The following is a 24259-nucleotide window of genomic DNA, read 5'->3' as shown; positions in this document are numbered from 1 at the left end:
CTAAAACTTAAAATAAATACCAATTTGGAAACCTGAAGCATGCTCCAGTCTGTCCGTCTGTCCCCACCTTCTGCTGGAAGCCTCCGACCCCAACTCCTGTCAGCCCTCCCCAACTTGGGAAGCCCAGTGGCCTCCGTGCAGGGCTGGCACACGCAGAGAAAACAAACACATGAAGTCCTGCCAGCTGGGTCAGGCACCACTATTTATAGCAGAGCGAAGTGTGGGGAATTGGAGGCGTGATGAAGGGTGTGGGGCGGAGGGGGTAGGGATAATTCCAGCTGCTACGCCCAGGCTCCACAGCTGCAGAGGATCCCTGCTGATGTTCTGCCGGCCCAGGTGCAACCCATCCTGTGTGACTAATACCTTCGCTGTGCTGTAGCCTCCCAGGGTAGAGGGCCTGTTATCGTGCTCATTACTGTAGCCCCAGCATCTATCTCTAGGAGCACAGTAAGTATTTGTTAATTAAATGAATAGATGAGCTTGTTTTCTTCCTGCCTACCCCACAAGGTTGCAGATGGAGGAGCTGGGGTAGGTGGAGGGGAGGTTAGTGAGGAATGCCTAAAACAGTGCTTCTAAAAATCTATCGGTTGTTAAAATGTGCTAGCAAAAAGAATGTAGGGAAATGCTCTGTTAAGAAAAGCAAATTAGGTTTCTTTAGTGCAGGCCTTTTCAGAGCCTTTAATGGGCTGTTACTATTGTGAATTACCAAAAGGTGGGTAGAGTATGCACTGAAGGCTGAACTCACTCAACCACAGGCCTGGACTTATTTGACCACAGGCCTGGACTGACTTGACCACACTACTCTTTTTTCTCAGAGTACCATTAGTGAGGAGAATTTCATCAAATACACTTTGGGAAATGTTGGCCTAAGAGGTTCCTGGAGAATATCCCAAAAACAACTTGTAAAACAGCATCCCATGTTTGTAATTTTTAAAAATTACATGTGAATATGTGGTGTACAGTTATTTGGATTGTCACAGGATAAGGTCAGGAGACACTTAAATGTTCACATCAGTTATGGTGAAGAGCAGGAAATTTGCACTTTTTATACTAAACACTTCAGAAATATTCCAAGTGAGTGTGTAGTTATTTTTGTAATTAAAAAAAAAACTATCCCCAAATATTATCATGTCATCACTGAAATTTTATCTTCCCATAGGCCCAGGGGCCTCATTTCCTAACAACTCCTTGGGCTATAACATGTTGGTCTTTGCTCCATGATCACATCTAAAGTGTTTCCTGTGTCTATATCCAACAGTCAACTCCTTCGGCTTGTAAAGAACCCCTCCCCTAATTCCAGGATTCTGTTGCGTCCACACAATGTGGACAAGTATTTTGGAAAAAATGAAAACATATTTAATATTCTTTTATCAACCTTTACTAATCTGAAATTACTTTGTTTAGTAAATTGTATAAAATATCCACCAAGCACTTCGTTTGCTGAAATTACGATGTTGGGCATATTAACATTTAAAGACTGCCTTTTTTTCCTGCTAAATCACTGATTTCCTAACTTAACTGATTTGTAAATGTAATTAAAAGTCATTCAGATTTAGTGAATGTAACACACTAGGTTTTGTTGCAATATGAGATTAAGGCAAATATTTAGAATTGGAAGAAATATTCCATCTTAGCATAAAAGAGAGTATGTGACCATTTGTTGAGTTACTATGTGTGAGATGATGTGCACGTATTATCTTGTCTAACCTCTAAGTAACTCTGTGAAGGAGGTAGTATTGTCATCCCCATTTTACAGATGCAGCAATTGAGGCTTAGAGAGGTTAAACACCTTGCTCAAGTTAAGGATTCAAAGCCAGGGTTACCTCCTTCCCCTGCCTGCTGGTCTTGGTGTCCTTGGTAGATTCAAGCAGACAAACCAAAAAAGGAAACTGAGGAAGGCTGAAAAAACCAAAATCAGCCTGGGTTGGAGTCATGCACTAGCCACCACGTTTCGGGAGGGACTGGTTCGTCAGGTCCCACAATGCACTCTGTAGCCAACTCATGAGGATGCTCAGTCCCCCACCCCAGCGGGAGTCAGCCCTGAGTGAGCGCCTCAATCCCATCCACAAGTTGGCCACGGCCCTCTGAGTCTGGATCCATATAATATGCACCAGCATGTAGTGAGAGACAATAAAATTCTTCCATTTCTTAATCTGACCTCTCTCATCTTCCTTCTGTTCTTACATAAGCATAAGATTGGAGCTTCCCAACGCAGGCTGCATGGAACAATCATCCAGGGACACTAAGACACATCAACACCTGGGCAGCACCTCAGGCAAATTCACTTAGAGCCTGTGGAAGTGGGGCCCAGGTATCAGCATTTTCAAAACCCTTTCCTGGAGACTGTAATGTGCAGCCAGGGTTGAGAACCCCTGGGAGTCTCCGCCATGGATTTGTGGGTCATTTTGACAGAGAAGGTCTGCCAGAAATGCCTTGGTTGCACTGGATGCCATGGTTGGAATTGCGAGTTTTGTATAAAGATGTTCCCTGCTCTATTATTTTTAGTGAAATTCTTGCCATTTTTAAAGCTATTTTCTTTTATTCCACAAATTGAATATCTTAATACACTTTAACGAATAAAACATTTTCTCAAAGTTTCTCTCAGATATCCCCAGATATTTTCTGGACTTTCAGATTCCTAGTTTTCTCCTCTTCACACAGAAATAAAAACCCAAGAAGAGACCACCATTGCAAACAGCACCTACTTTGGGGGCCGAGACGGCTTCCAGAGTAGCAAAGGTGACATTTAAACAGGTCCCTGGGCCACAGTCACCCCTGCTGGGGCCACCACCACTTCTGGGGGCAGAGAGGTTAGCAGGAGAGGAAGTTTTCCAAGCTTATGCACATTTTAGAGTTTGCACATGAAAACCTGAAGAGCTGTCAGTGATTCCCTTAACAAATTGAGAACAGTCTCAGGGGCTCACAGACCACCAGGAAGTAGAACAGGTGTTGGCTGTCCAGGGGTCCCACATCCACTTAACACCAGATTGCACCACTGGGCTTTGGCTCCCCTGGAACTGGCTTTTTGGCATCCCAAAGGGTTAACAGCGCAGCCTCTAGCTTCCGCCCTTCCCTTCCCCAAGAAGTGGATTTTCAGTTTGGTCCCTGCCGGGGTGGAAGCAGCGCCTCACCCCAACCTTAGAGACTTGGGTCCCGCCCAGCCCCTCCCCACCTGCGGCCCTCCCCCTCCAGGAATGAAGCTGCCGCTACCCAGCGTATACCAAGACTGGTTTCATCTCCTTCCAAATCCATTTTGTGTCTTAACTTCTGCCAAGGATAAAAATTAAAACACTCACACACACATCACGCATGTATGCGAGGACAGAGCTCGAAGTTTAAACTGAAAAAGACCAGGCGGGGAAGGGAGGGGCAGGTCGCTGATCAAAGTCGGGGCCTGGAGACTTCCCTGGGGTCTGTGTGGGCCCTGGCACACCCTGCCTGAGGCCCCTGCTGGCTACACCCAGGGTCAGACCTGAGCCGGTGTTTGCAGCATCTCCCCTCCTGTTCCTCCAACACCCATTTCATACCACCCCAAACGCTGCCCAGGGGGCCACAGAGCAGCCCAGCTGCCCGGCACTCCACAGGCTGGAAGCAGACTCTGGTCCTCACACTTGGAGAATCCCGTTCCTTGCCAACTCCAACGTGAATAAAAACAGTGCTTGGAATGACACGCGGGCCCTGGTGGCATAGGCGGCTTGCGGACTGCTTGTGGCCACCCAGAAAAATGGGTCTGGAGCTGGAGCCTCTGTTCTTAGACCCCTGTCCCCCCATACCCGGGTCTGCAGACACCTGAATCTGGGGACCAGGCAGAGAGCAGCTCTGATCCAGCTGTCTCCTGTCATCTCCTGCCGCTGACTTTTTCCTCCTCGGCCAAACCAGAAGCCTCTGCACTGCAGAATGATCACGCCTAACCTTTCACCCATTCAGGATCCCCCAGAGTTCAGATAATGGCCCCTTACTCAACTCTAAACCCCATCAGCTGCCCCTTTTCCTCCCCAAATGGTGAACTAAGTACTCACATCACTTATACCTGTCCATTCTGACTCATACAATCCTTTGCCTTACAAGTCAATAAACACTTATTGAACACTCATTCAATATGAAGCTCTGTGGATCCAAAGATAAAGTTCAAGCTTTCTCTAAGAGCTCAGCACCTGGTAAAGGAGACACACAGAAACATCTCAGAGCACCGTGGAGCAACTGAGAATCAAACCTGTGGGCCCTGGGCTGGGGTTCTTTCTTTTCCATGCCCCTGTTAGGAGGGCATGGGAAGACTGGATCACACACTTCTTTTGGAAAAAGTACCCTTGTGGCGTTCATCCTTGTCCTATCTGCACACAGAGCAGAGTAATGAAAACAAAGCAGTATTTCAAAAAACTCTTTTGTCTTGATAATTGTTGAATCTGGGGGATGGGTACATGGGGTTCATGATACTCTTCTTTCTGCTTTTGTGTATTTGAGTTTTTAAATAATAATGAAACTTGCTTTTTCAATAGGATGACTAGAACAAGATCATCCCAAACCTTCTCAGTCCTGCACCAACTTCCAGGACGCCCGCCCCCCGCCCCCCATTGCCCCCCATGTCACCTCAGTTAAGCCAAATAGCACTGTCCGGCAGGTTTCCACGAGCGCCCAGGTTCTGGTAACGGAGGGCAGTATACCTCTCTTCAACCTTTAAAGGCTCCCTAGTGTTGGGCCAAAGAGGCAGCCCCACCCCTGAAAGGGTACTGCTGGCCACAGACAGAGGAGGCCCTGAGGAGCCTATCTCCTTGGTGCTCTGGCTTGGGAACCTGGACCCCGTTGGCTGCCCCCCATGCCCTCTGCTTCCTTTCTGGGTTCCCTGTCCTGGATGGGCCTTCCCCAGAACCCTGAGCATATCTCACCAATGACAGGTCCACAACGTTGGCGGGCTTTTCCCTGATGGCAGAACCAACCAAGTGCACAGGCTTCAAGGTCCAAGTGAAAGACCATCACTTTTCTCTGGACCTCCATTTCTCTGCCTATAAAATTCCCAAACATACCGTAAGTGACACAGCTCCTTAAATAGCCAAACTCTCTGAGAATATGGGCTCTTGGGAAGGACTTATAAATCAGCAGCTTGTCTCAAAAGTCAAAGTAATAATAATCATGATGATAATAATGGTGACATTTAGCACCTCCTCTGAGCCAAGGGCTCTTCCAATGAGAGAAGGCAGATAACGCAGCTCAACGTGAAATGACCTCTTGCTTGGGTTTGGGAAATATTCAGAATGTAAGTTATAAGTGTCTTGGGGGCAGCACGCATGGTGCTCAATCATCTGTTGGCTGATCAACTGAAAGGCCACTCTTTAATGGTTACAAGCATGTCTTTGGGGCCACGTGGAAAATGCCTGAAGAGGCATGAACAGCACTGCTCTAGGCAAGGTTTATTGCTGGGTCTTTGGATAACCAGAAACAGCTCAGTGTGGAAGCTCAGTGACTGAAAGGAGGCTGGCTGCAGCGGGCATCATGATTTTCAGAGGGTGGGAGACAGGTCAGAACCCCCTGCCCGGGGAAGGGTAACACACCTCATTCTGGCTGAGGTTCAGAGAAACAAGGCCTCACTGCCTGTCCCCCATCTAGACCACGGGCGTTAGCGCTGGCACTTTGGTTAGTGTCCTTGTGTAGGGAAAATGAGTTCTGCTGCCTAACACTCCATCACAACGGGGCAGGCTGGTCCTCTTTACCTCCTGACTTTTTTTTTTTTTTTTTAAAGTTTTATAGTTTTTGCTCTTAAATTTAGATCCATGGCCCATTTTTAAATTTTATTTATTTATTTTTATATTTATTTTTGGCTGTGTTGGGTCTTCGTTTCTGTGCGAGGGCTTTCTCTAGTTGTGGCAAGCGGGGGCCACTCTTCATCGCCGTGCGCGGGCCTCTTCACTATCGCGGCCTCTCCTGTTGCGGAGCACAGGCTCCAGACGCGCAGGCTCAGTAGTTGTGGCTCACGGGCCTAGTTGCTCCGTGGCATTTGGGATCTTCCCAGACCAGGGCTCGAACCCATGTCCCCTGCATCAGCAGGCAGATTCTCAACCACTGCGCCACCAGGGAAGCCCCTACCTCCTGACTTTGAAAGCTGTAGAACTTAGTTGTTCAGGAGCCTCCCTGTTCCACGGCCATGGAGGCCTTTTCTAGAGAGGGGAGTCGGGCAGTGGTGGGTAAAATTGGGACCCTGCCCTGGTTTCCACGGATTGTTCTGTAGAGAAAGTGCTAGAGAAAACCCAGACTGCCCTGGAGACTTCCTTCCACCAACACTCGCTGGAGCTTCACACGTGTGGCGAGGCCACGCTACATTTCCCTGCACAGCCTGCCCTAACAGGCGACCACGCCGGTGGGAGGTCCTGGCATGGCCCCCAACTGGACAGAATGCCATTCCTTGTACTAAAGGGTTATTTTTTAATACATCACAAGATATTTATAAACTCAGCGTTTCTGAGATTTTTTCCCCCCAAAATCAGGGAAAAAACGTCCCATCTAAATGCTTCGTCAGATCATGTATTTATCTTTTGGTTTAGCAAATGTGGCCCCTGCTCCTTGACACACACTGCTTGGCTGCACCTACGGAAGCCGGTCTGGGATTCTCCCACAGGACCTCCTGGGGGGGACAGCATGTGAGGAGGTGACTCAGGGATGAAGGCTGGATTTGGCAGAGAACATGGGTCTCACCCTCCCACGTTCAGCAGTTCTCTATCCTCAGCCTCCGCAGGCAAACTGTGACAAGGGCCAAGGCCTCCCGTGTGTTGACGGTCAATAATCAGTCACAGCCTTCCAGACGCTGAAGCGAGACCCAGGAAGACAAGAGGGTGCAGGGCACACCACCCTGATTCCATAATTAACGACAAAAGCAAGGACGGCTTGCCTGTAGACAGTACTTCTCTGAAGAGTTTACGGAGTGTTAAACACTCCACTGCATGAGTGCTCACAGTCTTGGTGACACACCTGGGACAAGTACTGTTAGTCTCCACTTACGCAGGGTACACGTAGGAAGAACCACTGGATGGCAGCCCAAGAGCTCGCGGCAAGTCCCTGAACAGGATACAGACGGGAGGGTGGGCTAGGCAGAGAGCAGACCAGAGGACGAGGTGGTAAGGATTGGGATCACTGGCACGGAGTTTCTACCGTCTGAGAGCTGACTTCCCAAGGAGGCCGTGTCTTCTTTCTCCTTCTTACTGAACTCTGAGGCACCTGCCTGGTGTCCTTGGAAGTGAGGAGGTGCCAGCTGGCCTCAGCTCTTCGCTTATTGCACACAGAAGCAACAGAAGCTGGGGTCTAAGTCTCAGTCCCTGCTCCCCAGGGCTGGAACCCTCTTCACCTAGTACACCCCTTTCCTCTCAGCCCTGGGACGTTTCAGCCTGCTTCAACCAGATGGCCCACGTGCCCCCCATTCACACGCACTTCCCTTTCCTCTAACTGTGGTCCAGAGCTGGAGCCGGGTTGGAGGAGCTCCTCCTTCCGCTCTAGTTATAAAATCCGTCATTATCCCTCATCCCCCGAGAGCCTCACTGTTTAATGACTGGTGAGGGCACTGAATACTGGGGTTCCTGCCACCCCCTCCCCCCCCCACCCCCCCAAGGAATCCTCGTTTGTGAGGCTGACTGAAGAAAGAAGCACTTCTTGGCAGGGAAAATGTTCTCACTCTCTTTGCGTCTGATCAGTCTTCCTGCTTAATGACCACAAAACAAGCCCTGAAGCTCAGTGCCTCCCAGGGCTCAGCACAGACACCACTGGGGCTGAGACAGCAACTTCGGCGGCTGAGGGAGCTGTGGCCGCCGCCGGATGCAGCGTGAAGGAGCGCTGCCTGCCCTGCCTGCCTGGGAGGCTCACTTCCCCGCCGCTCATCCAAAGCTCCGGAGCAAGTAAACCAAACTAGCGAGGAGGAAGGCAAACGGCCTGGTGCTCCTCCTGTCTCTCTACTTAAGAGCGCGACAGAAGGTCTGCGCAGCCGATACTTCCAGATGTGGAACCAAAACACAGGCAGCAACCGACAGTTTACCAGCCTGGGCTGAACTCCAGTAGCACCAGCGCCAGGCGTGTCCAGTGGATGACGACAGAGGGGCAGCACTGCAGACCCGTGGGCTCTGGGCAGGTGGGTCTCAGCACTGGCTGTGGGCTCCTCCGTTGTCAGCGCCTTGCACCCCAGCTGGATGTATGGTGTGAGGGGGCATGGCGTGGAGAAGGCCATGTTTAAAACTGGAGGAGATTGCTAAGTGAAAGAAGCCAACCTGGAAAGACTATATATACTGTATGATTCCAACTACATGACATTCTGGAAAAGACAAAATTGCAAAGACTGTAAAAAGAGCAGTGGTTGCCAGGGATTGGGAGAGGGAAGGAAGGAGGGCCAAATAGGTGGAGCACAGGGGATTTTTAGGCAGTGAAACTATTATTCTGTCTGATACTATAACAGTGGTGCGTATGTATCATTACGCATTTGTCAAAACCACAGGCTGTATAATGCAAAAAATAAGTCTTAATGTAAACTATGGACTTTAATTAATAACGATGTGTCAACATTGACTCATCAATTCTAACAAACGCATTACACCAACGTAAGATAGTAATTAGTAATTCGGGAAATTGGTAGGGGTTGAGGGGTATGAGGTAATTCCCTGTAATTTTCACTTAATTTTTTTCTATAAACCTAAAACTGCTTTTTAAAAAAAGCCTATTAATTTCTCTCTAAGTTAAAAAAAAACCTGGAGGAGGAGGTCTGGACTATTCCCCAGCTCCCTGAGATGCTGTAGATGTTGGGTCCGGGGATCTTGGTAGTGTAATTTCTCAGGCACGTTTGTTGTCAGCACAAGACCTCTTGGGATATTTGCCCCTATTTTTACTCTTCCTTAGCTTCTAAATTTAGAACCAAGCTAGAAATGACTGAGATGCAATCTGAAGTCAGATCTATCCCCCTCTGGGCAGACATCCAAACCTCCTATTCCTTGTATTTCAGGCTGTCAACTCTCCAACCACAGAGACAATTTCTGTCACCTGTGTGCCTACCATGGGGCCTGACTCCACCAGGCCCCCATATGTGGGGAACTGAACTAGTCTCAAATTCATCCCGTGTTCCTCAGATGCAACAGAACTCCCATTCAACTGTGCAAACAGAAGGGAGCAGTACAGTGGATGGTCCAGGCACACCTAGGAAATTCCAGATGAACAACTAGACTATAAACTTTTGATGGAGTGAGGATGCCCTGGGCTTCTCTGCAGCTCCCAGCCTGGCCTAGCACAGTGCTGGACACAAAGTCCATGCTCAGTAAGTTCCTCCTGAGTGATGCAGAAGGGCCAGAGAGGCATCCATTCTCACCCTCCCCTTACAGATGGAAGAGTGGCACAGTGGCACATCCACGGACATTCCTGAAGTCAGTCACCTTGAGGAAGACAGAGGAGCTGAGCTACTTCCGCTGCAGCCTAGCACACTGCTTTCCAGCTTTTCTAAAACAGACACCCTAATAGTACTAAAATTCCCTGCCCCTCTCTCCCACATGCCCCCCATATACATATACCCAGAAATGCATTTTTCTTATATAACTCCTTAGGTAATTATTTCATTCTGTTTGAACTCTTATTATACTCATTTTGAGATTCAGGAAAGACCTGTAGACTAGTAAAAAGAAAAACTGAGTACCAATTACATCCCAGAGTCTACTCCAGGCACTGGGGAGGTGGTGCGGAGCAAAATGAAGTCCCTGATCCCCTGGATCTTTCCTTCTAGAGGATAAGCAGGCAATAAGGAGATGAACAAGTAGAGACACGTCAGGAGGTGTAATGTTGAGAAAGAACAGATTAGGTTGAAGGAAGAGAGAATGATGATGGGAGTGTGATTTAATAAAGGGCAGTCCAGTGAGGGTGGCCACGAAGCAGACACCTGAATGAAGTGCGGGAGGGGCTGTGCAGCTATCGGGGAAGTACCTTCCAGGCAGTGGGCAAAGCCCCAGAAGAGAGGCTGTTCTGCTCCGGCGGAGGAGCAGCAAGGGGGCCACTGAGGCTGTGGAGCGAATAGGGGAGGTGAGGGCACTGACAGTGTGTGGCATTTTCCCTGCATGAAAGCAAACCATGGACAGTTTTGAGCAGAGAACTGACCTTGCCTGGCTCCTCTTTTGGAAGCTGACACTGACTTCTCCATGAAGAACAGACTGTGGGCAGGGAGGTCAGGGTTGGGTGGAGGCAGGGAGAACACTTAGGAAGCTACTGCAATAGACCAGGTAAGAAATGTTGCTGGAAGACAAGGATGGTGAGAAGTTGCAGGATTCTGAATACATCTTAAAAATAAAGCCAACATCATTTGCCAACTTCAAGTGGAGTATGAGAGAAAGAACAGAGTCCAAGGTGACTCTCAGGTTTGGGGCCTAACCAGTAGAACGGAATATGCTGAATCAGGGAAGCAGCAGAAGAGAAGGCTGGGTGGGAGCTGTCTTCCCAGTGACCAGGCCTAAAGATTGGTACCTACAGGGGCACCTGGGGCACAACCTTGCCCCACTGTGGGCTCCTCTCCCCATCTTCTCATTCCCTCATCTCTATAGAGCCTTGAGCCAGTGGGGGGGGTTCCATCAGTGCAGCCTTCCACCTACTCATCTTTCCAGCTGCCCAATCCATCGATAACTCTCCTTCCAGTCTGTTTTTCTTTCCTTTCCTTTCCTATTAACGGCCACCTTCTCCTGAACGTTCACAATGCATTTTGCGCACTTTATATGCAGTATCTTGCTTTCTCTTTGCAACAACTTTAAGACACTAGGGTTTCAGAGTGGAGGTGACTAGCCCAGGGTCATACGCCTACCACCTGGCAAAGCTATGTTCAAATCCAGGCCTGTCTGGTTCCAAAGCCCGCCCTTAACCAGGATGCCTCACCATCCCCAACCTGGAAGTGGCCCCAGAAACATGGCTCCCTCCTGCAACAACCGTCTTTCTCCAGCACTTCCCCCTTTTTCTAATAAGATTCACTCCAAACCTCTGCTCTCTCAGATGGGGTCACCCCAACTCTCCTCAGACTCCTCTGTTCCTTCCTCTCTCAGGAAGAGTGCGAAGCAGGATCCTCTTGCCACGAGAGCTTTTCTTCTCTCAAGTCCTGCCAGACCCTGAGGTCTTCACTGTCTCTTCCCACAAGAGAGGGAAAAGCAGCTTATCTGGCAACAGGACCTAACTGCCTTCAGTTCAGGCCTCTGCTCTTAGAAGACGAACACAACCACAGAAGCAGATGCAGCCCTTGTGCCCAGACTCTGACCTCTGGCCAGTTCCCTCAAATGTCTTATCTCCCAACTCATCTTGGGTGAGCACAGATGCCAGAGGCTTTTGAGGTGAGCAGGAACCTTCTGCATCAAAAGTGTTCCCTTGTGCCGTTTCTCTGCATCCTCATAGTGCCCTGAGAAGGCAGCTTGCGAGGATGGGGGGAGAGAGGCTCAGAGAGTTCCCATGATTTCCTCTGGGTTACCCAACTAGTTGGTCACATAATTATATCTTAAACCCAGGTATCCTGTACCACCCCCCACCCCACACACACACACAAAGCCAGAACATCCTGGCTTCAGGCTTTCCACATTTGTTAAAGAAAAACAAGGAACTGAGGGCAACTACATACTCAAGGCAGCCAAATCTCCCCACTCTCTGAAGCCAGCTGGGAGAGTCGGTTTTGCTCTGCAGGTAACGGCCTGTAGCATTCTTTCTGCTGGCTGCCCTGTATTTGCCTGGAAGGTACCATCTCCTGTCAGTTACCTGTCTGTCAAAGTTGATACTTCCTTCCCCAGGGTATTTTTCTGCACAAGCTGCCACTTCTGACCAGGAAAAGTACCTGCTGGGCAGAACACCTTCTCCCCCCTCACCCTGCCGAGGCTCAGAGGACCTTGATCAGACTTGCAGAGACCCAAGGCGCACATGGATTCAGCTAGCACATGGATTCAGCTAGCACCTGTAGTGGAAACAGAGTCTCAGACAGCCAGTTCAGATGATGTCCCAGGGGGAGCAAAAGCCAGGAGACACGTTCCAAGAGGAGACCCAAGATAGAGGCAGCTTTCAGCACTGCCTACGAAGTCAGACATCAGCTGGGCCTCAGGACCCGGCTTCCCTCAGGCTGCTGCTGTGGAACCAGTCAAAACCTTCCGGTTGTGGCCCCAGTTTTCAATTCACGTCTCTTAAAGCAAGTTTCATAAAGGCCGCCACCTGCCCCTTGCACTCTGTTAGTTGCAAAAGAAACAGTCCTCCCAAGCTAAGGGGGCGCTACTTAGAGAGACTGAGAGGAGAGATTGTCTGGATACTTTTTTTTTCTCAAAGCCCGAGTTTTGGAGTCAGCAGCCCTGCCATGAAATCTTGGCTCTGCCACTTACCAGCTGTGAGACCAGAACAAGTCCCTATGATTATTTAGGCTTCAGCTCTCTTACCTGCCGAATAGGATCATGCTGCCCATCTTCACAGGACTGCTGGGGGGTTGCAGGGACAGTGCTCACAGGGCTTAGCTCAGGGCCTGGCACACAGTAGGTCTCGCTAAATGGCAGCTCTCGTTCTCCTCGTCATCAGAAGGACGACGGAGGCAGGTGGGGCTGCCTCTTTGGCACTGGGATCTGCCAGTCTCAGCCTTCTCGGCCTGCCCTTCGGGTCCACAGCTGATTCCCTGAGAGGGCAAGGGAATGAAGGGCACGGGAATGCCTGTGACGGAGGGCACCTGCTGCTCATGTGTGCTCACCCTCTTGAGGGAGAATCACCACATACATGTAAGGCTTGGTTTGTAAAATCAGGGGAACAAAAATGAACTCCATCACAATACTGCTTTCAGCAACCTGTTATGTCCTTTTCACGCACACTCGGGACCTTTGTGGTGTTTCAGTGACGGGGTTGGTTGCCAACCTTCTTGTTCCCCTTTGGTGAGGAGAGCTGAGCTCCCCACCCCTCCCATTGTTGAAGACCACCCAGTGAAATGCGCTGGCAAGCTGCCACCGTCCAGGCAGGCGAAAGCCAGGCCTGACGACCCAGCCTCCATCTCTGCAACAGAAAGCTAGAGAACGACAGGCACCTGACTGCGGGGCTTTCACCTGGAGCCGACGCGGCCTTCACGATGGCCAGACCCCCAGCGCTGTCCAGAAGGGGCTGCAGGTGATTGCTTGGAAGGCCTGTACATTGCAAGAGCCATTAGACTCTAACCCTTGGCTATATAACACAGCAGATTTTTATGTAACTTGTTCACTACAAAACATCCATTCATAATGACACAAGTAAACAGCCGTGAATTTCCATCACTTTATGTGGTCTCACTTGCAAAAGTGGGTACTGTGCTGACTGACTGCATGATGAAATCCCCTCACGTGGGCGCAAGTACGTAAAAAAGGACAAGGTACCGTAACACCTCTGTGGGATGACAGTCATCAGGCAGAAAAGCAGACAGCCAAGTCGGGGGGCTGCGGGGGGAGATGCTTTGTGAAGCAATTAAGAGCAGCCTCTGCTTTCACAGAAAAGTAAGAAATCCAGAACCCCCCAATTTTCCTCTCCAATTAACTGTGACCCATACCTAATAAACCTGCTGGGACTGCAATGTTAGGTAAGTTCAGACTAGTAAAGGCACTTGGCTGGGACTATTCTGGAAAAATATTGGCAGGCCGGGAGAGGTGCGGAGTGCTCTCTTCAAGAGTCCAATTCCAGCCCAGCCTCCAAGGCCAACCAGTTCTACACACCCTTCTCCTCTTACCTGTAGCTCCCATCCTGTGTGACAGCCACCTCTTAGCAGCCAAGGAGGTTCCTGGGCAACTGGAGAGCCCAACAACTTTTATTTGCCCCTAAAATAAACGTCTTCTCACTTGTTACTCTGGGAATAATTTCAGAGCCAAGCAAACCTACCCCAGACAGCAGAACAAAGGGCAAATGGAATTTAAAAGTGAAAAGCTGAATTCAGGCATGTGTTTCTAGCGTTCTCAGCTAAAATCTGACCTGGCTGAGATAGAAAAGAAGATCACAAATTTCTCCTTTTTCCCCTGAAAGCTACTCAGTAACTGCTTTTAGAAATTTGTCGAAGACTCACATTTCTGAGTTTCTATATTTAATGCAGAGATTCCAGTTTTTAACTTTACTAAAATTTAAAAAAAACACTCTGAACTTGAAATCTCCTGTCTTAAGAATACTTCAGTCTATTATCCGCTGAGGAAAAGTAAGTCTGCAGGGAGAAAATAATGAACAACATACGGGCCGAGGTAAAAGAACATTTCAGTTCTGCCAGCCCCATCTCTGCCTCTAGGACTTAGCCTGAGAGGCTCTCAGGCTCTCCTCCTTCCAGGAGCCTTTCTTCATGACCCAGCCCAAGCACTTTCACACTGGAGTTTGCATTGTCGTGCCCTGCATGTCCCTTCCCCTCAGTCATGGAATTCTGGAAGGCGTGGGCTCTGGTATTGATATTGAGCACACAGCGAGCGCTGAATAAAAGCTTGTTGAAAGGATGAAGGCTCCAACCTACACATGAGTCATCACCCTCATCTTGTCCAATGCTGTCCAAACTCATTTTGGAGAAGAATAAACATTTCTTTTCCATATTTTCTGCTGCTCAGCTCCTTTTGGATGATTTTTTATTCAACCCATAATATGTACTTTCCTGTTACTAACTAGGAGAACTAGTTGAGACTTGCCTCAACGTTTTCTCTGGCAACCAATTAAGTTGACTGTGTATCATTGGCTCTGATCTTTCTCCTACGATTTCCTCTTACTGACCAATAACCCTGTCCCAAACATCAAAGGCCTTCTTTGAAGATAAGGCCAAATTCACCATTAGGAAAAGAGAAACTATTTCCTAACTTTATTTCAGAAGATGGTATGACACGGAATCCCTCTGGGTTTTGTGAGATAAACACCGCCCAGTACATCAGATGAGAAGGCATTTGCTGTAATACCATTGGTAGACACATAAACACAGGACTTTCCTCATCCAAACCTAAGCAGGACTTTTCCACAGCAGTCTTGGGCTCCAAATCCACAGTAAATGGTTTATAACCAACATGTTGAACAGAATTTGCCACAAGGAAAGGGGGGTGACATGGTCACGCCAGGGGAAAGAGGCCACCACAAGCTCTGACTATAACAGTATCCGAGCTGAATTGGAACCAACTTGTTTAGTTCAGATTCCACTCAAAACTGGACCCTTCCAATACTGAAGGACGGGAAACACTCTTATCTTCAAGCGGAAACATAAAACATGAAAATATGACTGACCCAATAGGCTAGAGATATTAGACTATGGGCAGAAAACCTCATCTGCTTCTTCTACTTCATTGCTGATACCCTCAGACGGTGTGAATGTTGACAAGACTTCATGGGTCATGGGTTGCAGGGAGCTTGTTCTGGACCTGAGGAAAAAGAAAGTGTCTCAAGCAAAATAAATAAACACTTTGAAAGTATTTGCTTTTTATAAGGTACATTGCTATAAACCAGAGTAATTCCTTATTAGTCCATTTTACAAATAAGAAAACAGAGAAAAAGCAGTTTTTCTAAACCATAGGCTTCCTTAAATCTCCAGTTACCTGGCCCCTCGCTAGAAATGAACTGAAAAATAGATGAAGGACAATGATTACATTGAAAACAGTCTGTTGCTCTTACAAAACCATTACCTTTGCATCCAGTGGTCAATTTTCACCAATATTCACCAAATATCTGTTAAGAACACATTATCAGCAGCCCTCATACGAAGTAAAGTGGGTTAACAGGGAAGGGGCTGGAGCTGGTAAGGCAGCACAAGGAGTGAATCCCCTCCAAAATCAAGGGTCGGCTAATAGATGGGTCCAGCTGGAGCAGAAGGGTCCTATCAAGGTAATACTATCATGAGATGAGACAGAGCCACATGTGAGAGGGCTAAGAAATTTAGATTGTAAGCTTAGACTGGGTGATGAGTTTATGGGACTGATGGACGATGGGTGTTGGCAGGGGGTGAGGGCAGGGGGTGATGGGTAGACAGTGGGGAGTCCAGCCATGTGTCAGCAATTGTCAAAGGCATGAAGAAGCATGGTGGTGGCAGAAATGGAAAAGATGGTAGGATGGCGGAATAATAAAAGGAAGGGCAGGAGAGACTGGGCAAGCTTGGGGAAGGAGCTAACTCAGTGGTAATGAAGATTCAGTGATGGATTAGCTCAGTGGATTGAGTCAGTGTGAATGGAGTCCACAGGCAGAGCCAGGGGTCCAACCCAAGTTTCCTAATCCTCAGGGCAGTGCCACTTGAGATGGATCCTTTAAGCCTTACTTCCCGATTCCACCTCCCCTTCTCTACCCATTTCCAACCCTGAGGGCTCCAAGGAGGCAAGAGCCCTATTTAGGAAGGCTTTTTGTAAACACGGATTTCTAGATTAAAAACAAACACCCTCTTCCATCCTACCCTCCAGCCCCAAATATTTGATTCAGCCTCATAAATGATGAAAATATTACATGTAAAGGCTCCATGTGGGGCACTCTCAGCATTTAGGCTGTTCCCAGCAATAGCAAAGTGGTTGGATATACCTGCTCCCTATGAGTCTTTGGTCAAAAGTGTAGAGCTGCTTCAGGGCTGTCTGACTACAAGAGTCTTTACTTTTATCAGAGCTATGTGAAAAGTACGTATGCACATGGATGAACAAAAACAGTTATAGTATGGCAATGTGGGTAACTTTAAAACACATTTTTTATTATTATTACTAGATGCTTGTGCAAAAAATAAAAATTGGGAGGGGAGGGTCGTTTGGAGAACCATCCTTTGACTAAGAAAGCTTATTTTCTTGGGACAAAAAAGCTCCCAGTCTGGGGTCTGATGTGCTATAAACTTTTGCTGAATTGAAGTATGGAGATGACAATAAGTTCCATATGTTAAAGTAAATACACTTTAAAAAATGTAACAAATCACTTTCTTTTCTCTCCCTCCCCAATTTCCATCCCCCCTCCTCCTTATTTTCACAGATAGCAAGAAGGCTTGGAGTTTGGAGGAAAGAAAGCAAACTCCCAATGTACAATATCTTCTGGTGCCAGGTTAATACTCTCTTACTCAGAGTACAGAAAGTACTGGAAGCAATTATCTGGTGCACTTGGGTCCTCTTCAGCTTCTATCCGCTTGTTTAAAAGACACAGAAAGGGGCTTCCCTGGTGGCGCAGTGGTTGAGAATCTGCCTGCCAATGCAGGGGACACGGGTTCGAGCCCTGGTCTGGGAAGATCCCACATGCCGTGGAGCAACTAAGCCCGTGAGCCGCAATTGCTGAGCCTGCGCGTCTGGAGCTCCGCAACAAGAGAGGCCGCGATAGTGAGAGGCCCGCGCACCGCGATGAAGAGTGGCCCCCCACTTGCCACAACTAGAGAAAGCCCTTGCACAGAAACGAAGACCCAACACAGCCATAAATAAATAAATAAAAAAAAAAAAAAAAAAAAAGACACAGAAAGGAAAACCCTTATTCATTAACCATACTGGTGACTTTGTTGAAATCTGAACTCAGAACCCTAGGGTCCCATGGAATATTGTGACCACCAGGTTCACTTCTCACCATCCTTGCTTATACCCTGGGGATCCCTGGGGAAGTCAACTGAATTATCTCATGAGTAAAATCTCCTACTCCTTCTTAGGGTATGGAAACCACAAATAAGTTGCTGAAGAGAGCTAGAAGCCCAAACATTTGAAAGAGCATTTCAAAGAAAGGAAAATCTCTGGACCCATTTGGAGGATGTAAAGGAACAAAAATCACCCTCTTATTCAAGTTGGCCAACCAATCACAGCTAAGCAGGGTTCCCTCTAACCCATCACCCCCCATCCCAACTGTGGTCAAGGAACCAACTATCCTGGACTCTATCAACTTCCTCTCCTCAGTAAAGCCAATGCTGTGGCTTGGGCAATTTCTCCTGAGAAGCTGTTTCTTGCAGTGTTCCTCTTCTGAGATCTCTTGACAGAGGATGAATGAGACAGTGTCTGACATCTCAATCCTCAGATTTCATAGGTGTAGACAGCCTCCGGCCTCCTGAAGGGCCAAACTTTAAGCAATAGTTGCGGGCAGGCAATGTCAGCAAAGCGGCAACTCTTACTTTTCATTTTCCATACACTCGCTCCAAAAACTCATCCTGCAGGAAAATCATAACTCCACTTCTGTTTTCACCCTGCCTCTGTCCTACTGACCCCAAGGTGCTTCAAGATTACCATGGGAACCTTCTGGATTTCAATTATGAAACCATTAAAAAGTACCAATTATAAGACCTCAGAAACGTTCCTGGGAAACCTGTTACATACCTCAAAATGGCCAAACTCTTGCCTCAGATTCACTTTAAGCTCAGAAAACAGGTTGGACAGATGTATGAGGGCATCAGTCCCCACCTTAGTCCAAGGAGACTGTTTAAATACTGTCATGCTGCCCTTGAGAAAAGGGAGATTGATTTATTGACTGTAACCAAAGGGATGAAAAACCATCGCAGGGCTAGGCTGCCTGCTTAGGGCCCAATTGTGGAATAAATCAGAAATGTTTGTGCGTTCAAGAATTTTGAAAATTTCATTCATTCAATGGCCAGTGTTTGCAAAGTTCTGGGTAACGAAGATCTAGGTGACAAATGTGAGCTGGGTACAAGGCACTTGGAGGTGGCACAAGGGCCTGAAACCAAAACATACTTTTCACTCAGTCCATTCAAAGAGGCAACTCTGGGTCAAAAACTTATGCAAACCCATTTGAACTTGCTGAGAAGGGACGGGGGAGAGGCAGAACACCCCACCACGCCCAGAAAGTGCCTGTTTAGGATCGTTGGTGTGTGGTTTGGGTATTCTTAGCTCTACTGCCACATCTCTGGAGGCACACAACAACCTTTCAAGTAACCCTGCCACTGCAACCCCATCCCCAAAACAAAACTAAGCAAACAAATCCCTAGGGCTCCTTAAACTCCACCAGGTCTGCCTGCACCCCCAGCCCTCAAAATTCTCCTACCATCTGGAAGGGCAAACTAACACTGGGCGCCCTGAAAGTTAAGCAGAGCCTTCAAAAATCCAGCAGAAAATTCTTCCTGGGTTCCCTGCCCTTCTCCACAGCCCCTTCCCACTTGTTCCAAAGGATCATTTCCCAACCTCTCACAGTTACACCAACAAAAACCCCCAAGAAAACAACCCCAGGAGGACGTTGTGCCCGCGAGCACACACACACACACACACACACACACGTCCTCCCGACGCTGCCCCAAACCCACAGACACCTCTGGACACCCTCACTTCAGCTTCGGCCCTTCCACCCCTCTAGCGGGGGATGCTTTTCTAGGACTGTTTTGCTCCCCGTCCGTTCGGTCCCTCATTTGGGTTTAGTATTTTTTTTTTTAATTTTTAAAATTTATTTATTATTATTATTTTTAAACGCCGAGACGGTAAACCCTCACCCCCTAAGAGGCCAAATGGGTGTGCGGTGGTGCTGTGTATTTGCCGACCCCATGTGGGTTTCTCCCCAGAGCCCCGCGCTGGGAGCCGGAGACCGGTGTCAACCTCCGGGGAAGTTTGGGAGGCTGTCCGGGCCCTTCTTCCACCGGGAAGCTTCCGGGAACGACCGTCCAGACCGCACCCGCACGGAACGAGATGCGGCGCCCCCGGGCCCGGAGGCGGCAACACGGCACCCCGCCGCCCGCCTCGGCCGCAGCCCCGCGCCGGAGCCCGCGGGCCGAGCGCTGGGACCCGCTCCCGCCGCCGGCGCGTCCCCACCAGCCACCCGCCGGCGCTTCCTCGGTATCGCCCGGCCTGCGGCCGCCTCCCGCCCCCTCCCCTCCCCAAACCAACAAATAAACACAACTTTTTATGAAAAGAAAACAAACTTCAGCGACGTGACTCACCTCTGGTGCAGCCGGCTCCTGGGAAGGGTGAGCCGGGGCCCGGGGGCGCGGTGGGCGCGGAGAGAGCCACACAGCCCGGTGCCGCACGGACACACAACCCGCACAGTGACACCCAGGGACACACAAAACGGGAGAGCGGCGGCCGCGGGAGCAACAAAGGAGCCCCGGACCGAGAAGCTGCGGGCCGGGGAGGGAGGGCGCGTGCGGGCGCGTGCGGCTGCGGCGGGCGTGAGTGTGTGTGTGCGCGCGTGTGTGTAAGTGTGAGTGTGCGTGTGCGCTCGCGGCGGCTGACACCGGCGGGCCGGGGCTCAGGGTCCCTGCGGCAGGAAGCGGGGGCCGCGGCGGCAGCAGCGGGAGGACAAGGCAGGGGACGCCGCGCCCTGCGCACCCGGTCCCTCCATATGGAAGAAGCTTTTTTGGATGACTGAACTCGCAAACAATTCCTTCTTTTGCTTCTGCCTAGGAGCCTCCCATTACCGCGCGAGGAGGAGGAGGGGGAGGGGGGGAGAGGAGGCGGGGAGGAGGGGGAGGAGCAAAGTGGAGCAAAGAAAGTCTTGGAAAGGAAGCTGGGGAAAAAAAAAAAAAAAACCAGTCCCCCCAAACTTAGTTTTTCTCCTAATTCCCATTTTTCTTTCTGTTGCGCCTGAGTCCCGTGCTCTCCCCCAACTTCACTTTCTTTCCGGTACCAAAAGCAAAGTCCTCCGCCTTTCTTCCACACCCACGGGCTCCCCGGAACCCCCATTTCTCTTTAGCTTCACCTCAGACCCTTGCTCTCCTACGCTATCCTTCCCTCCTCTTGCCCAGTCTCTTCTCCCCAAGTCTTTTTCTGACACCGCCCCCCTTCTTAATGGTCTCCTTCATTCTGCAAACAAATGATTGGATACATCATTAAAAGTAAACTCTGTTGTTAAACGCGCCCCTACCCCCCGCCAAAATGGGGCAGCGGCTGTCGAGAAATTTATAAGGAAACCACAGCCCCAGTGCTACCTCCCCCCCGACCCACCCGGTGGGTCGGGGAAGGGAGGGTTCGCCGTGTCCTCCTCCGTTGACAGCGCCCTGCCCTGACCTCCATTCATCATCCCAGGATGGAAGAGCGAGGAAAAGGATGAGGGGGGGAGGCGAGGTGGGGGTAGCGGCCACAGAGAAAAGTTAGTTACGTCCTTGTGCGCGTGTGCGTGTTAAGCCCTCCCTTTAGTGTTGGGCAGAAAAGCATTCAGAGTACCGGTTCTCAAACTTGAGCTGCATCAGAACCCCCTGCAGGCTTATTGAAACACAGGCTGCTGAGCCCCACGCCCAGAGTTTCGGCTTCGGTAGGGTCTGAGGTAGGGCCGAGAATGTGCATTTTTAGTAAGTTCTCAGGTGGTGCTGATGCTGTGTGACCAGGGCCACGTTTTAAAAACTACTTTTCCACGGTATTGAGAAGTCAAGCACGTACTGAGTTGGTGGCAAATGGGTCTCCTTCTTAATCTGTAAGTGATGAAACATAGTGAAGGGTCATCCAGTCCACACCCTTATACTGAGGCTGAGGAGGCCGAGACCCAGAAGGGTTAAGGCAGGCATTCGCTGGAGTTTGTGCCAAAGTGGGAAGGAACCGTTCTGAAAGCTGACAGGCAGGCGGGGAGTGGGGAGAAGGAAGGTGCTGCCTCCTTTATGGCAGGAGAGCCGCCCTGGGAGGCAGCAAGCTACCGTGTGGCTCTGAGAAAGTCGCCTAACCTTTTGGGGCCTCAACTTTGTTTTCTTAAGTTTCTCATCAGTAAAAATGCATACTTTACACCAAGTATATGATTTTAATTGAACCTGAATCCAAAGATGTTTAAAAGGGCAACACAAACATCTCTTAATCAGTATGTTGTACTATTTTTTTCTCATGCTTTTGGAAATCCAGGCATGAGCCAGTTTCTTTATTGATGTATCTGGAACGTTCAGCTCCACGTGCCTGGATTCTTGGGTCTGCCCCCAGGGGAAAGTGGATAAAGGGGGTGATCCATTTTCAACAAGGTGAAAAAGACTATAAACTCCTTCTCTGAACTATGCACTTGTATTCTTTCCGCTCCTTTCTTCTCCAGTTCCCTCCCTCCCCACTTTCCTTCTCTTAATCTCCAACATTCTCCCCCTAACATTCTCCAAGGCCTATTCTTCTCTCCACTCGATGCCCATATCAGCTTCCACCTTCTTACTGTCCTCCTCTAGGGCACAACTCAGGAGTACAGGCCTGGGGCCCATCCTGGGTACAGAACTCTTAATTTCCCAAGGGAATGGGCCAGCAGCCTTCCACTGCAGTGAAAACACTCCCTCTCCCCAGAGCCCCCAACAGAGTACTGACCTGTCTGTTTTTCAAAGATGACTCCAAGTACCACTCTCACTGATAATGTGGGATACCAATGAGGAAACTATGCATGAAACTCTCATACTGATTCTTCTATATTCTTTTATATACTATTCATTGATCAACATCTCAAAGATGTCTCTTACCCCTTCCCATTGTCTTCTTCCAAAGACTTTCTCCTAGGACTCTTGATTCCCTCCATTCTGGCCTTTGGGTGTCCCCTGAACCCTGAGTCAACCAGTCAGAGCACAACAGAAAACAAAGAAGGTTGAAGTCCTTACCAACATTATTTAGCCAGGAGAAAGACCCATGGCCTGTACTTCCCTCCATCCCAGGCTGCTCGTGTGGCTGCTCATCTTTCCCACAGAGTTCAGACAGAATGCAGATCACAGCCTAACTGAGAGGGCTTAATTCTGCCGCAGCACCAAGCACACTGTTGGCAACTCACATGTGTTTATTGTTTTTATGGCTCTTTGTATTAACATAATTGTGTTTATTATTATTACCCCTGTAAGAACATTGTATCTCTGAACTCTCTCCCTTTGCCTGGAGCAAGTTCCTTGCCTAATTCTCCCTTCCCCCCTTTATTAGTTTCCCTATCCCTACCATCCCTACCCCACTCTAACCACCCAGCCATCTCAAAACAGAGTGTGGGCTTGTGATCAGGTGCTCTCTGCTACTCTCCACTTTGTTCATGGTGATTCCCTCTGGCGTTTTGCTTCCTTGGGGGCTATCTGGGCCTCTATCAAGAAAGAAGCATTTAGTATGGAAGTGATCATCACATTTATCATGTTGGGGGTGGGTAGGCAGGGATTGTAGATCCATATAAGTTGCATATCACTAAACTGTGCAGAGTGAACTGGAAGGAATCGCAGTGAGTGGCTTGAAGAGAGGGTGCTCCCTCCTTAGTGTGTTGTAGACACTCCATTTGTATCATACAGACAGGGAGCACCTTGGTGGTGAAGGATATCTGGAAAGAATTGTGCTGAGAAAATTACTAACACGTAGGCAAAGAGAAATAGGGACTTGATAATCTCCCCTCTGTTTTAATATGAATCTGTTTTCCTCATTATAAAATATGTTCATTGAAGAAAATTTAGAAAATATGGAAAAGCACAAAGAAGGGGGAAATTACCTTAATCCCACTACCCACGGGTAACAATGTTAACAGAGTGTTTTTTCTAGTCATTCTTCTCGTTTTTGTTTCTCATCATACAAATCCATAGTTCATCCTCACTGAGTATATGATTTTAATTGATCAGAACTGGAAGATGTTTAAAAGGGCAGCATAAATGGATACCTTTATTCAATATTTTGTATTTTTTTCTTATGCATTTGGTAACTTAGGGGTCAGTTTCTTCACTGATTCATCTGGTACTTTCATATTTTGTAAAATTGTGTTCACTGTATACACAAGTTGTGATCCTACTTTTTAAATTTAACATTGAAATGTGATTATTTTCCCCATGTCATTAAATCTTCTCCAAAGTTCAACTTAAACAGCTGTGTGCTATTCAGAGAGGTTGTTATTTATTCAACCATTCTCCTATTGTCATGTATTTAGATTATTTCTATTTTTATTATGATCATGCATCACAGTTGACTAAACATCTTGTCATAAATCTTTATTTATAATTCTGATTATTTCCTAAAGGTGAATTCCTATGAGTAGAAGTTTTGGATGAACGGACAGAACGTTTTAAGGGCTTTTGGCTGCTGTTGCAAAACTGTCCTGTCGTGGCTCCAATATATATTTTCATCTCTCAGATCTCCACAACAATGAGATCATCAAATACAAGGCTCCAAGTGGAGACTTGATTGAATTGTCCAGTTTGGATGACTACACAGATAAAGAAAACAACTGCCTAATATTCACTACAGTGGAGACAATGCTCAAGTGGGAAGGGTGGAACAGTAATTTTTTACTGTGTGAGCTCAAGTATATTTATGATCTTATTTAACTTTCCCAACAACCCCCTGAGAAATAAACTAACATTTATTGAGCACTTACTGCTCACAGCCTCTGTGCTGGATTCTGTGTGTACATGTGATCTCGAATCCCCACAGCAACCCTCTCCCGTAGGTTTCATTATCTCCATTTTACAGATATGGAAACTCAAGTAACTTGCCTAAGATCCCTAGCAACTAAGTGGTGG

The 24259-nt window shown here is 48.4% G+C and overlaps 1 protein-coding gene across 15 annotated transcripts in view; it reads right to left on the bottom strand.

The window, feature by feature from the left end:
- The window catches only part of BOC (BOC cell adhesion associated, oncogene regulated), a 266285-nt gene that overhangs the window by 58354 nt on the left and 183672 nt on the right, over window positions 1-24259 (bottom strand). For 9 of the 15 annotated variants that reach the window (XM_061194172.1, XM_061194186.1, XM_061194183.1 and 6 more), the window contains one exon: window positions 15196-15329. The exons of 2 other annotated variants lie outside the window; for them this stretch is intronic. The gene's annotated coding sequence lies outside the window, so the exon portion shown is untranslated. Of the gene's footprint in view, window positions 1-20; window positions 42-12389; window positions 12620-15195; window positions 15330-19777; window positions 20227-24259 lie in introns of those variants that run through there. 4 more of the 15 variants (XM_061194176.1, XM_061194173.1, XM_061194181.1 and 1 more) reach the window with 4 other exon arrangements.

This window comes from Eubalaena glacialis, chromosome 6 (assembly GCF_028564815.1).
Source record: "Eubalaena glacialis isolate mEubGla1 chromosome 6, mEubGla1.1.hap2.+ XY, whole genome shotgun sequence".
Lineage (NCBI taxonomy): Eukaryota > Metazoa > Chordata > Mammalia > Artiodactyla > Balaenidae > Eubalaena > Eubalaena glacialis.
Note: the sequence above shows the minus strand (reverse complement) of the source record. Positions and strands in the feature narration are given on the sequence as shown.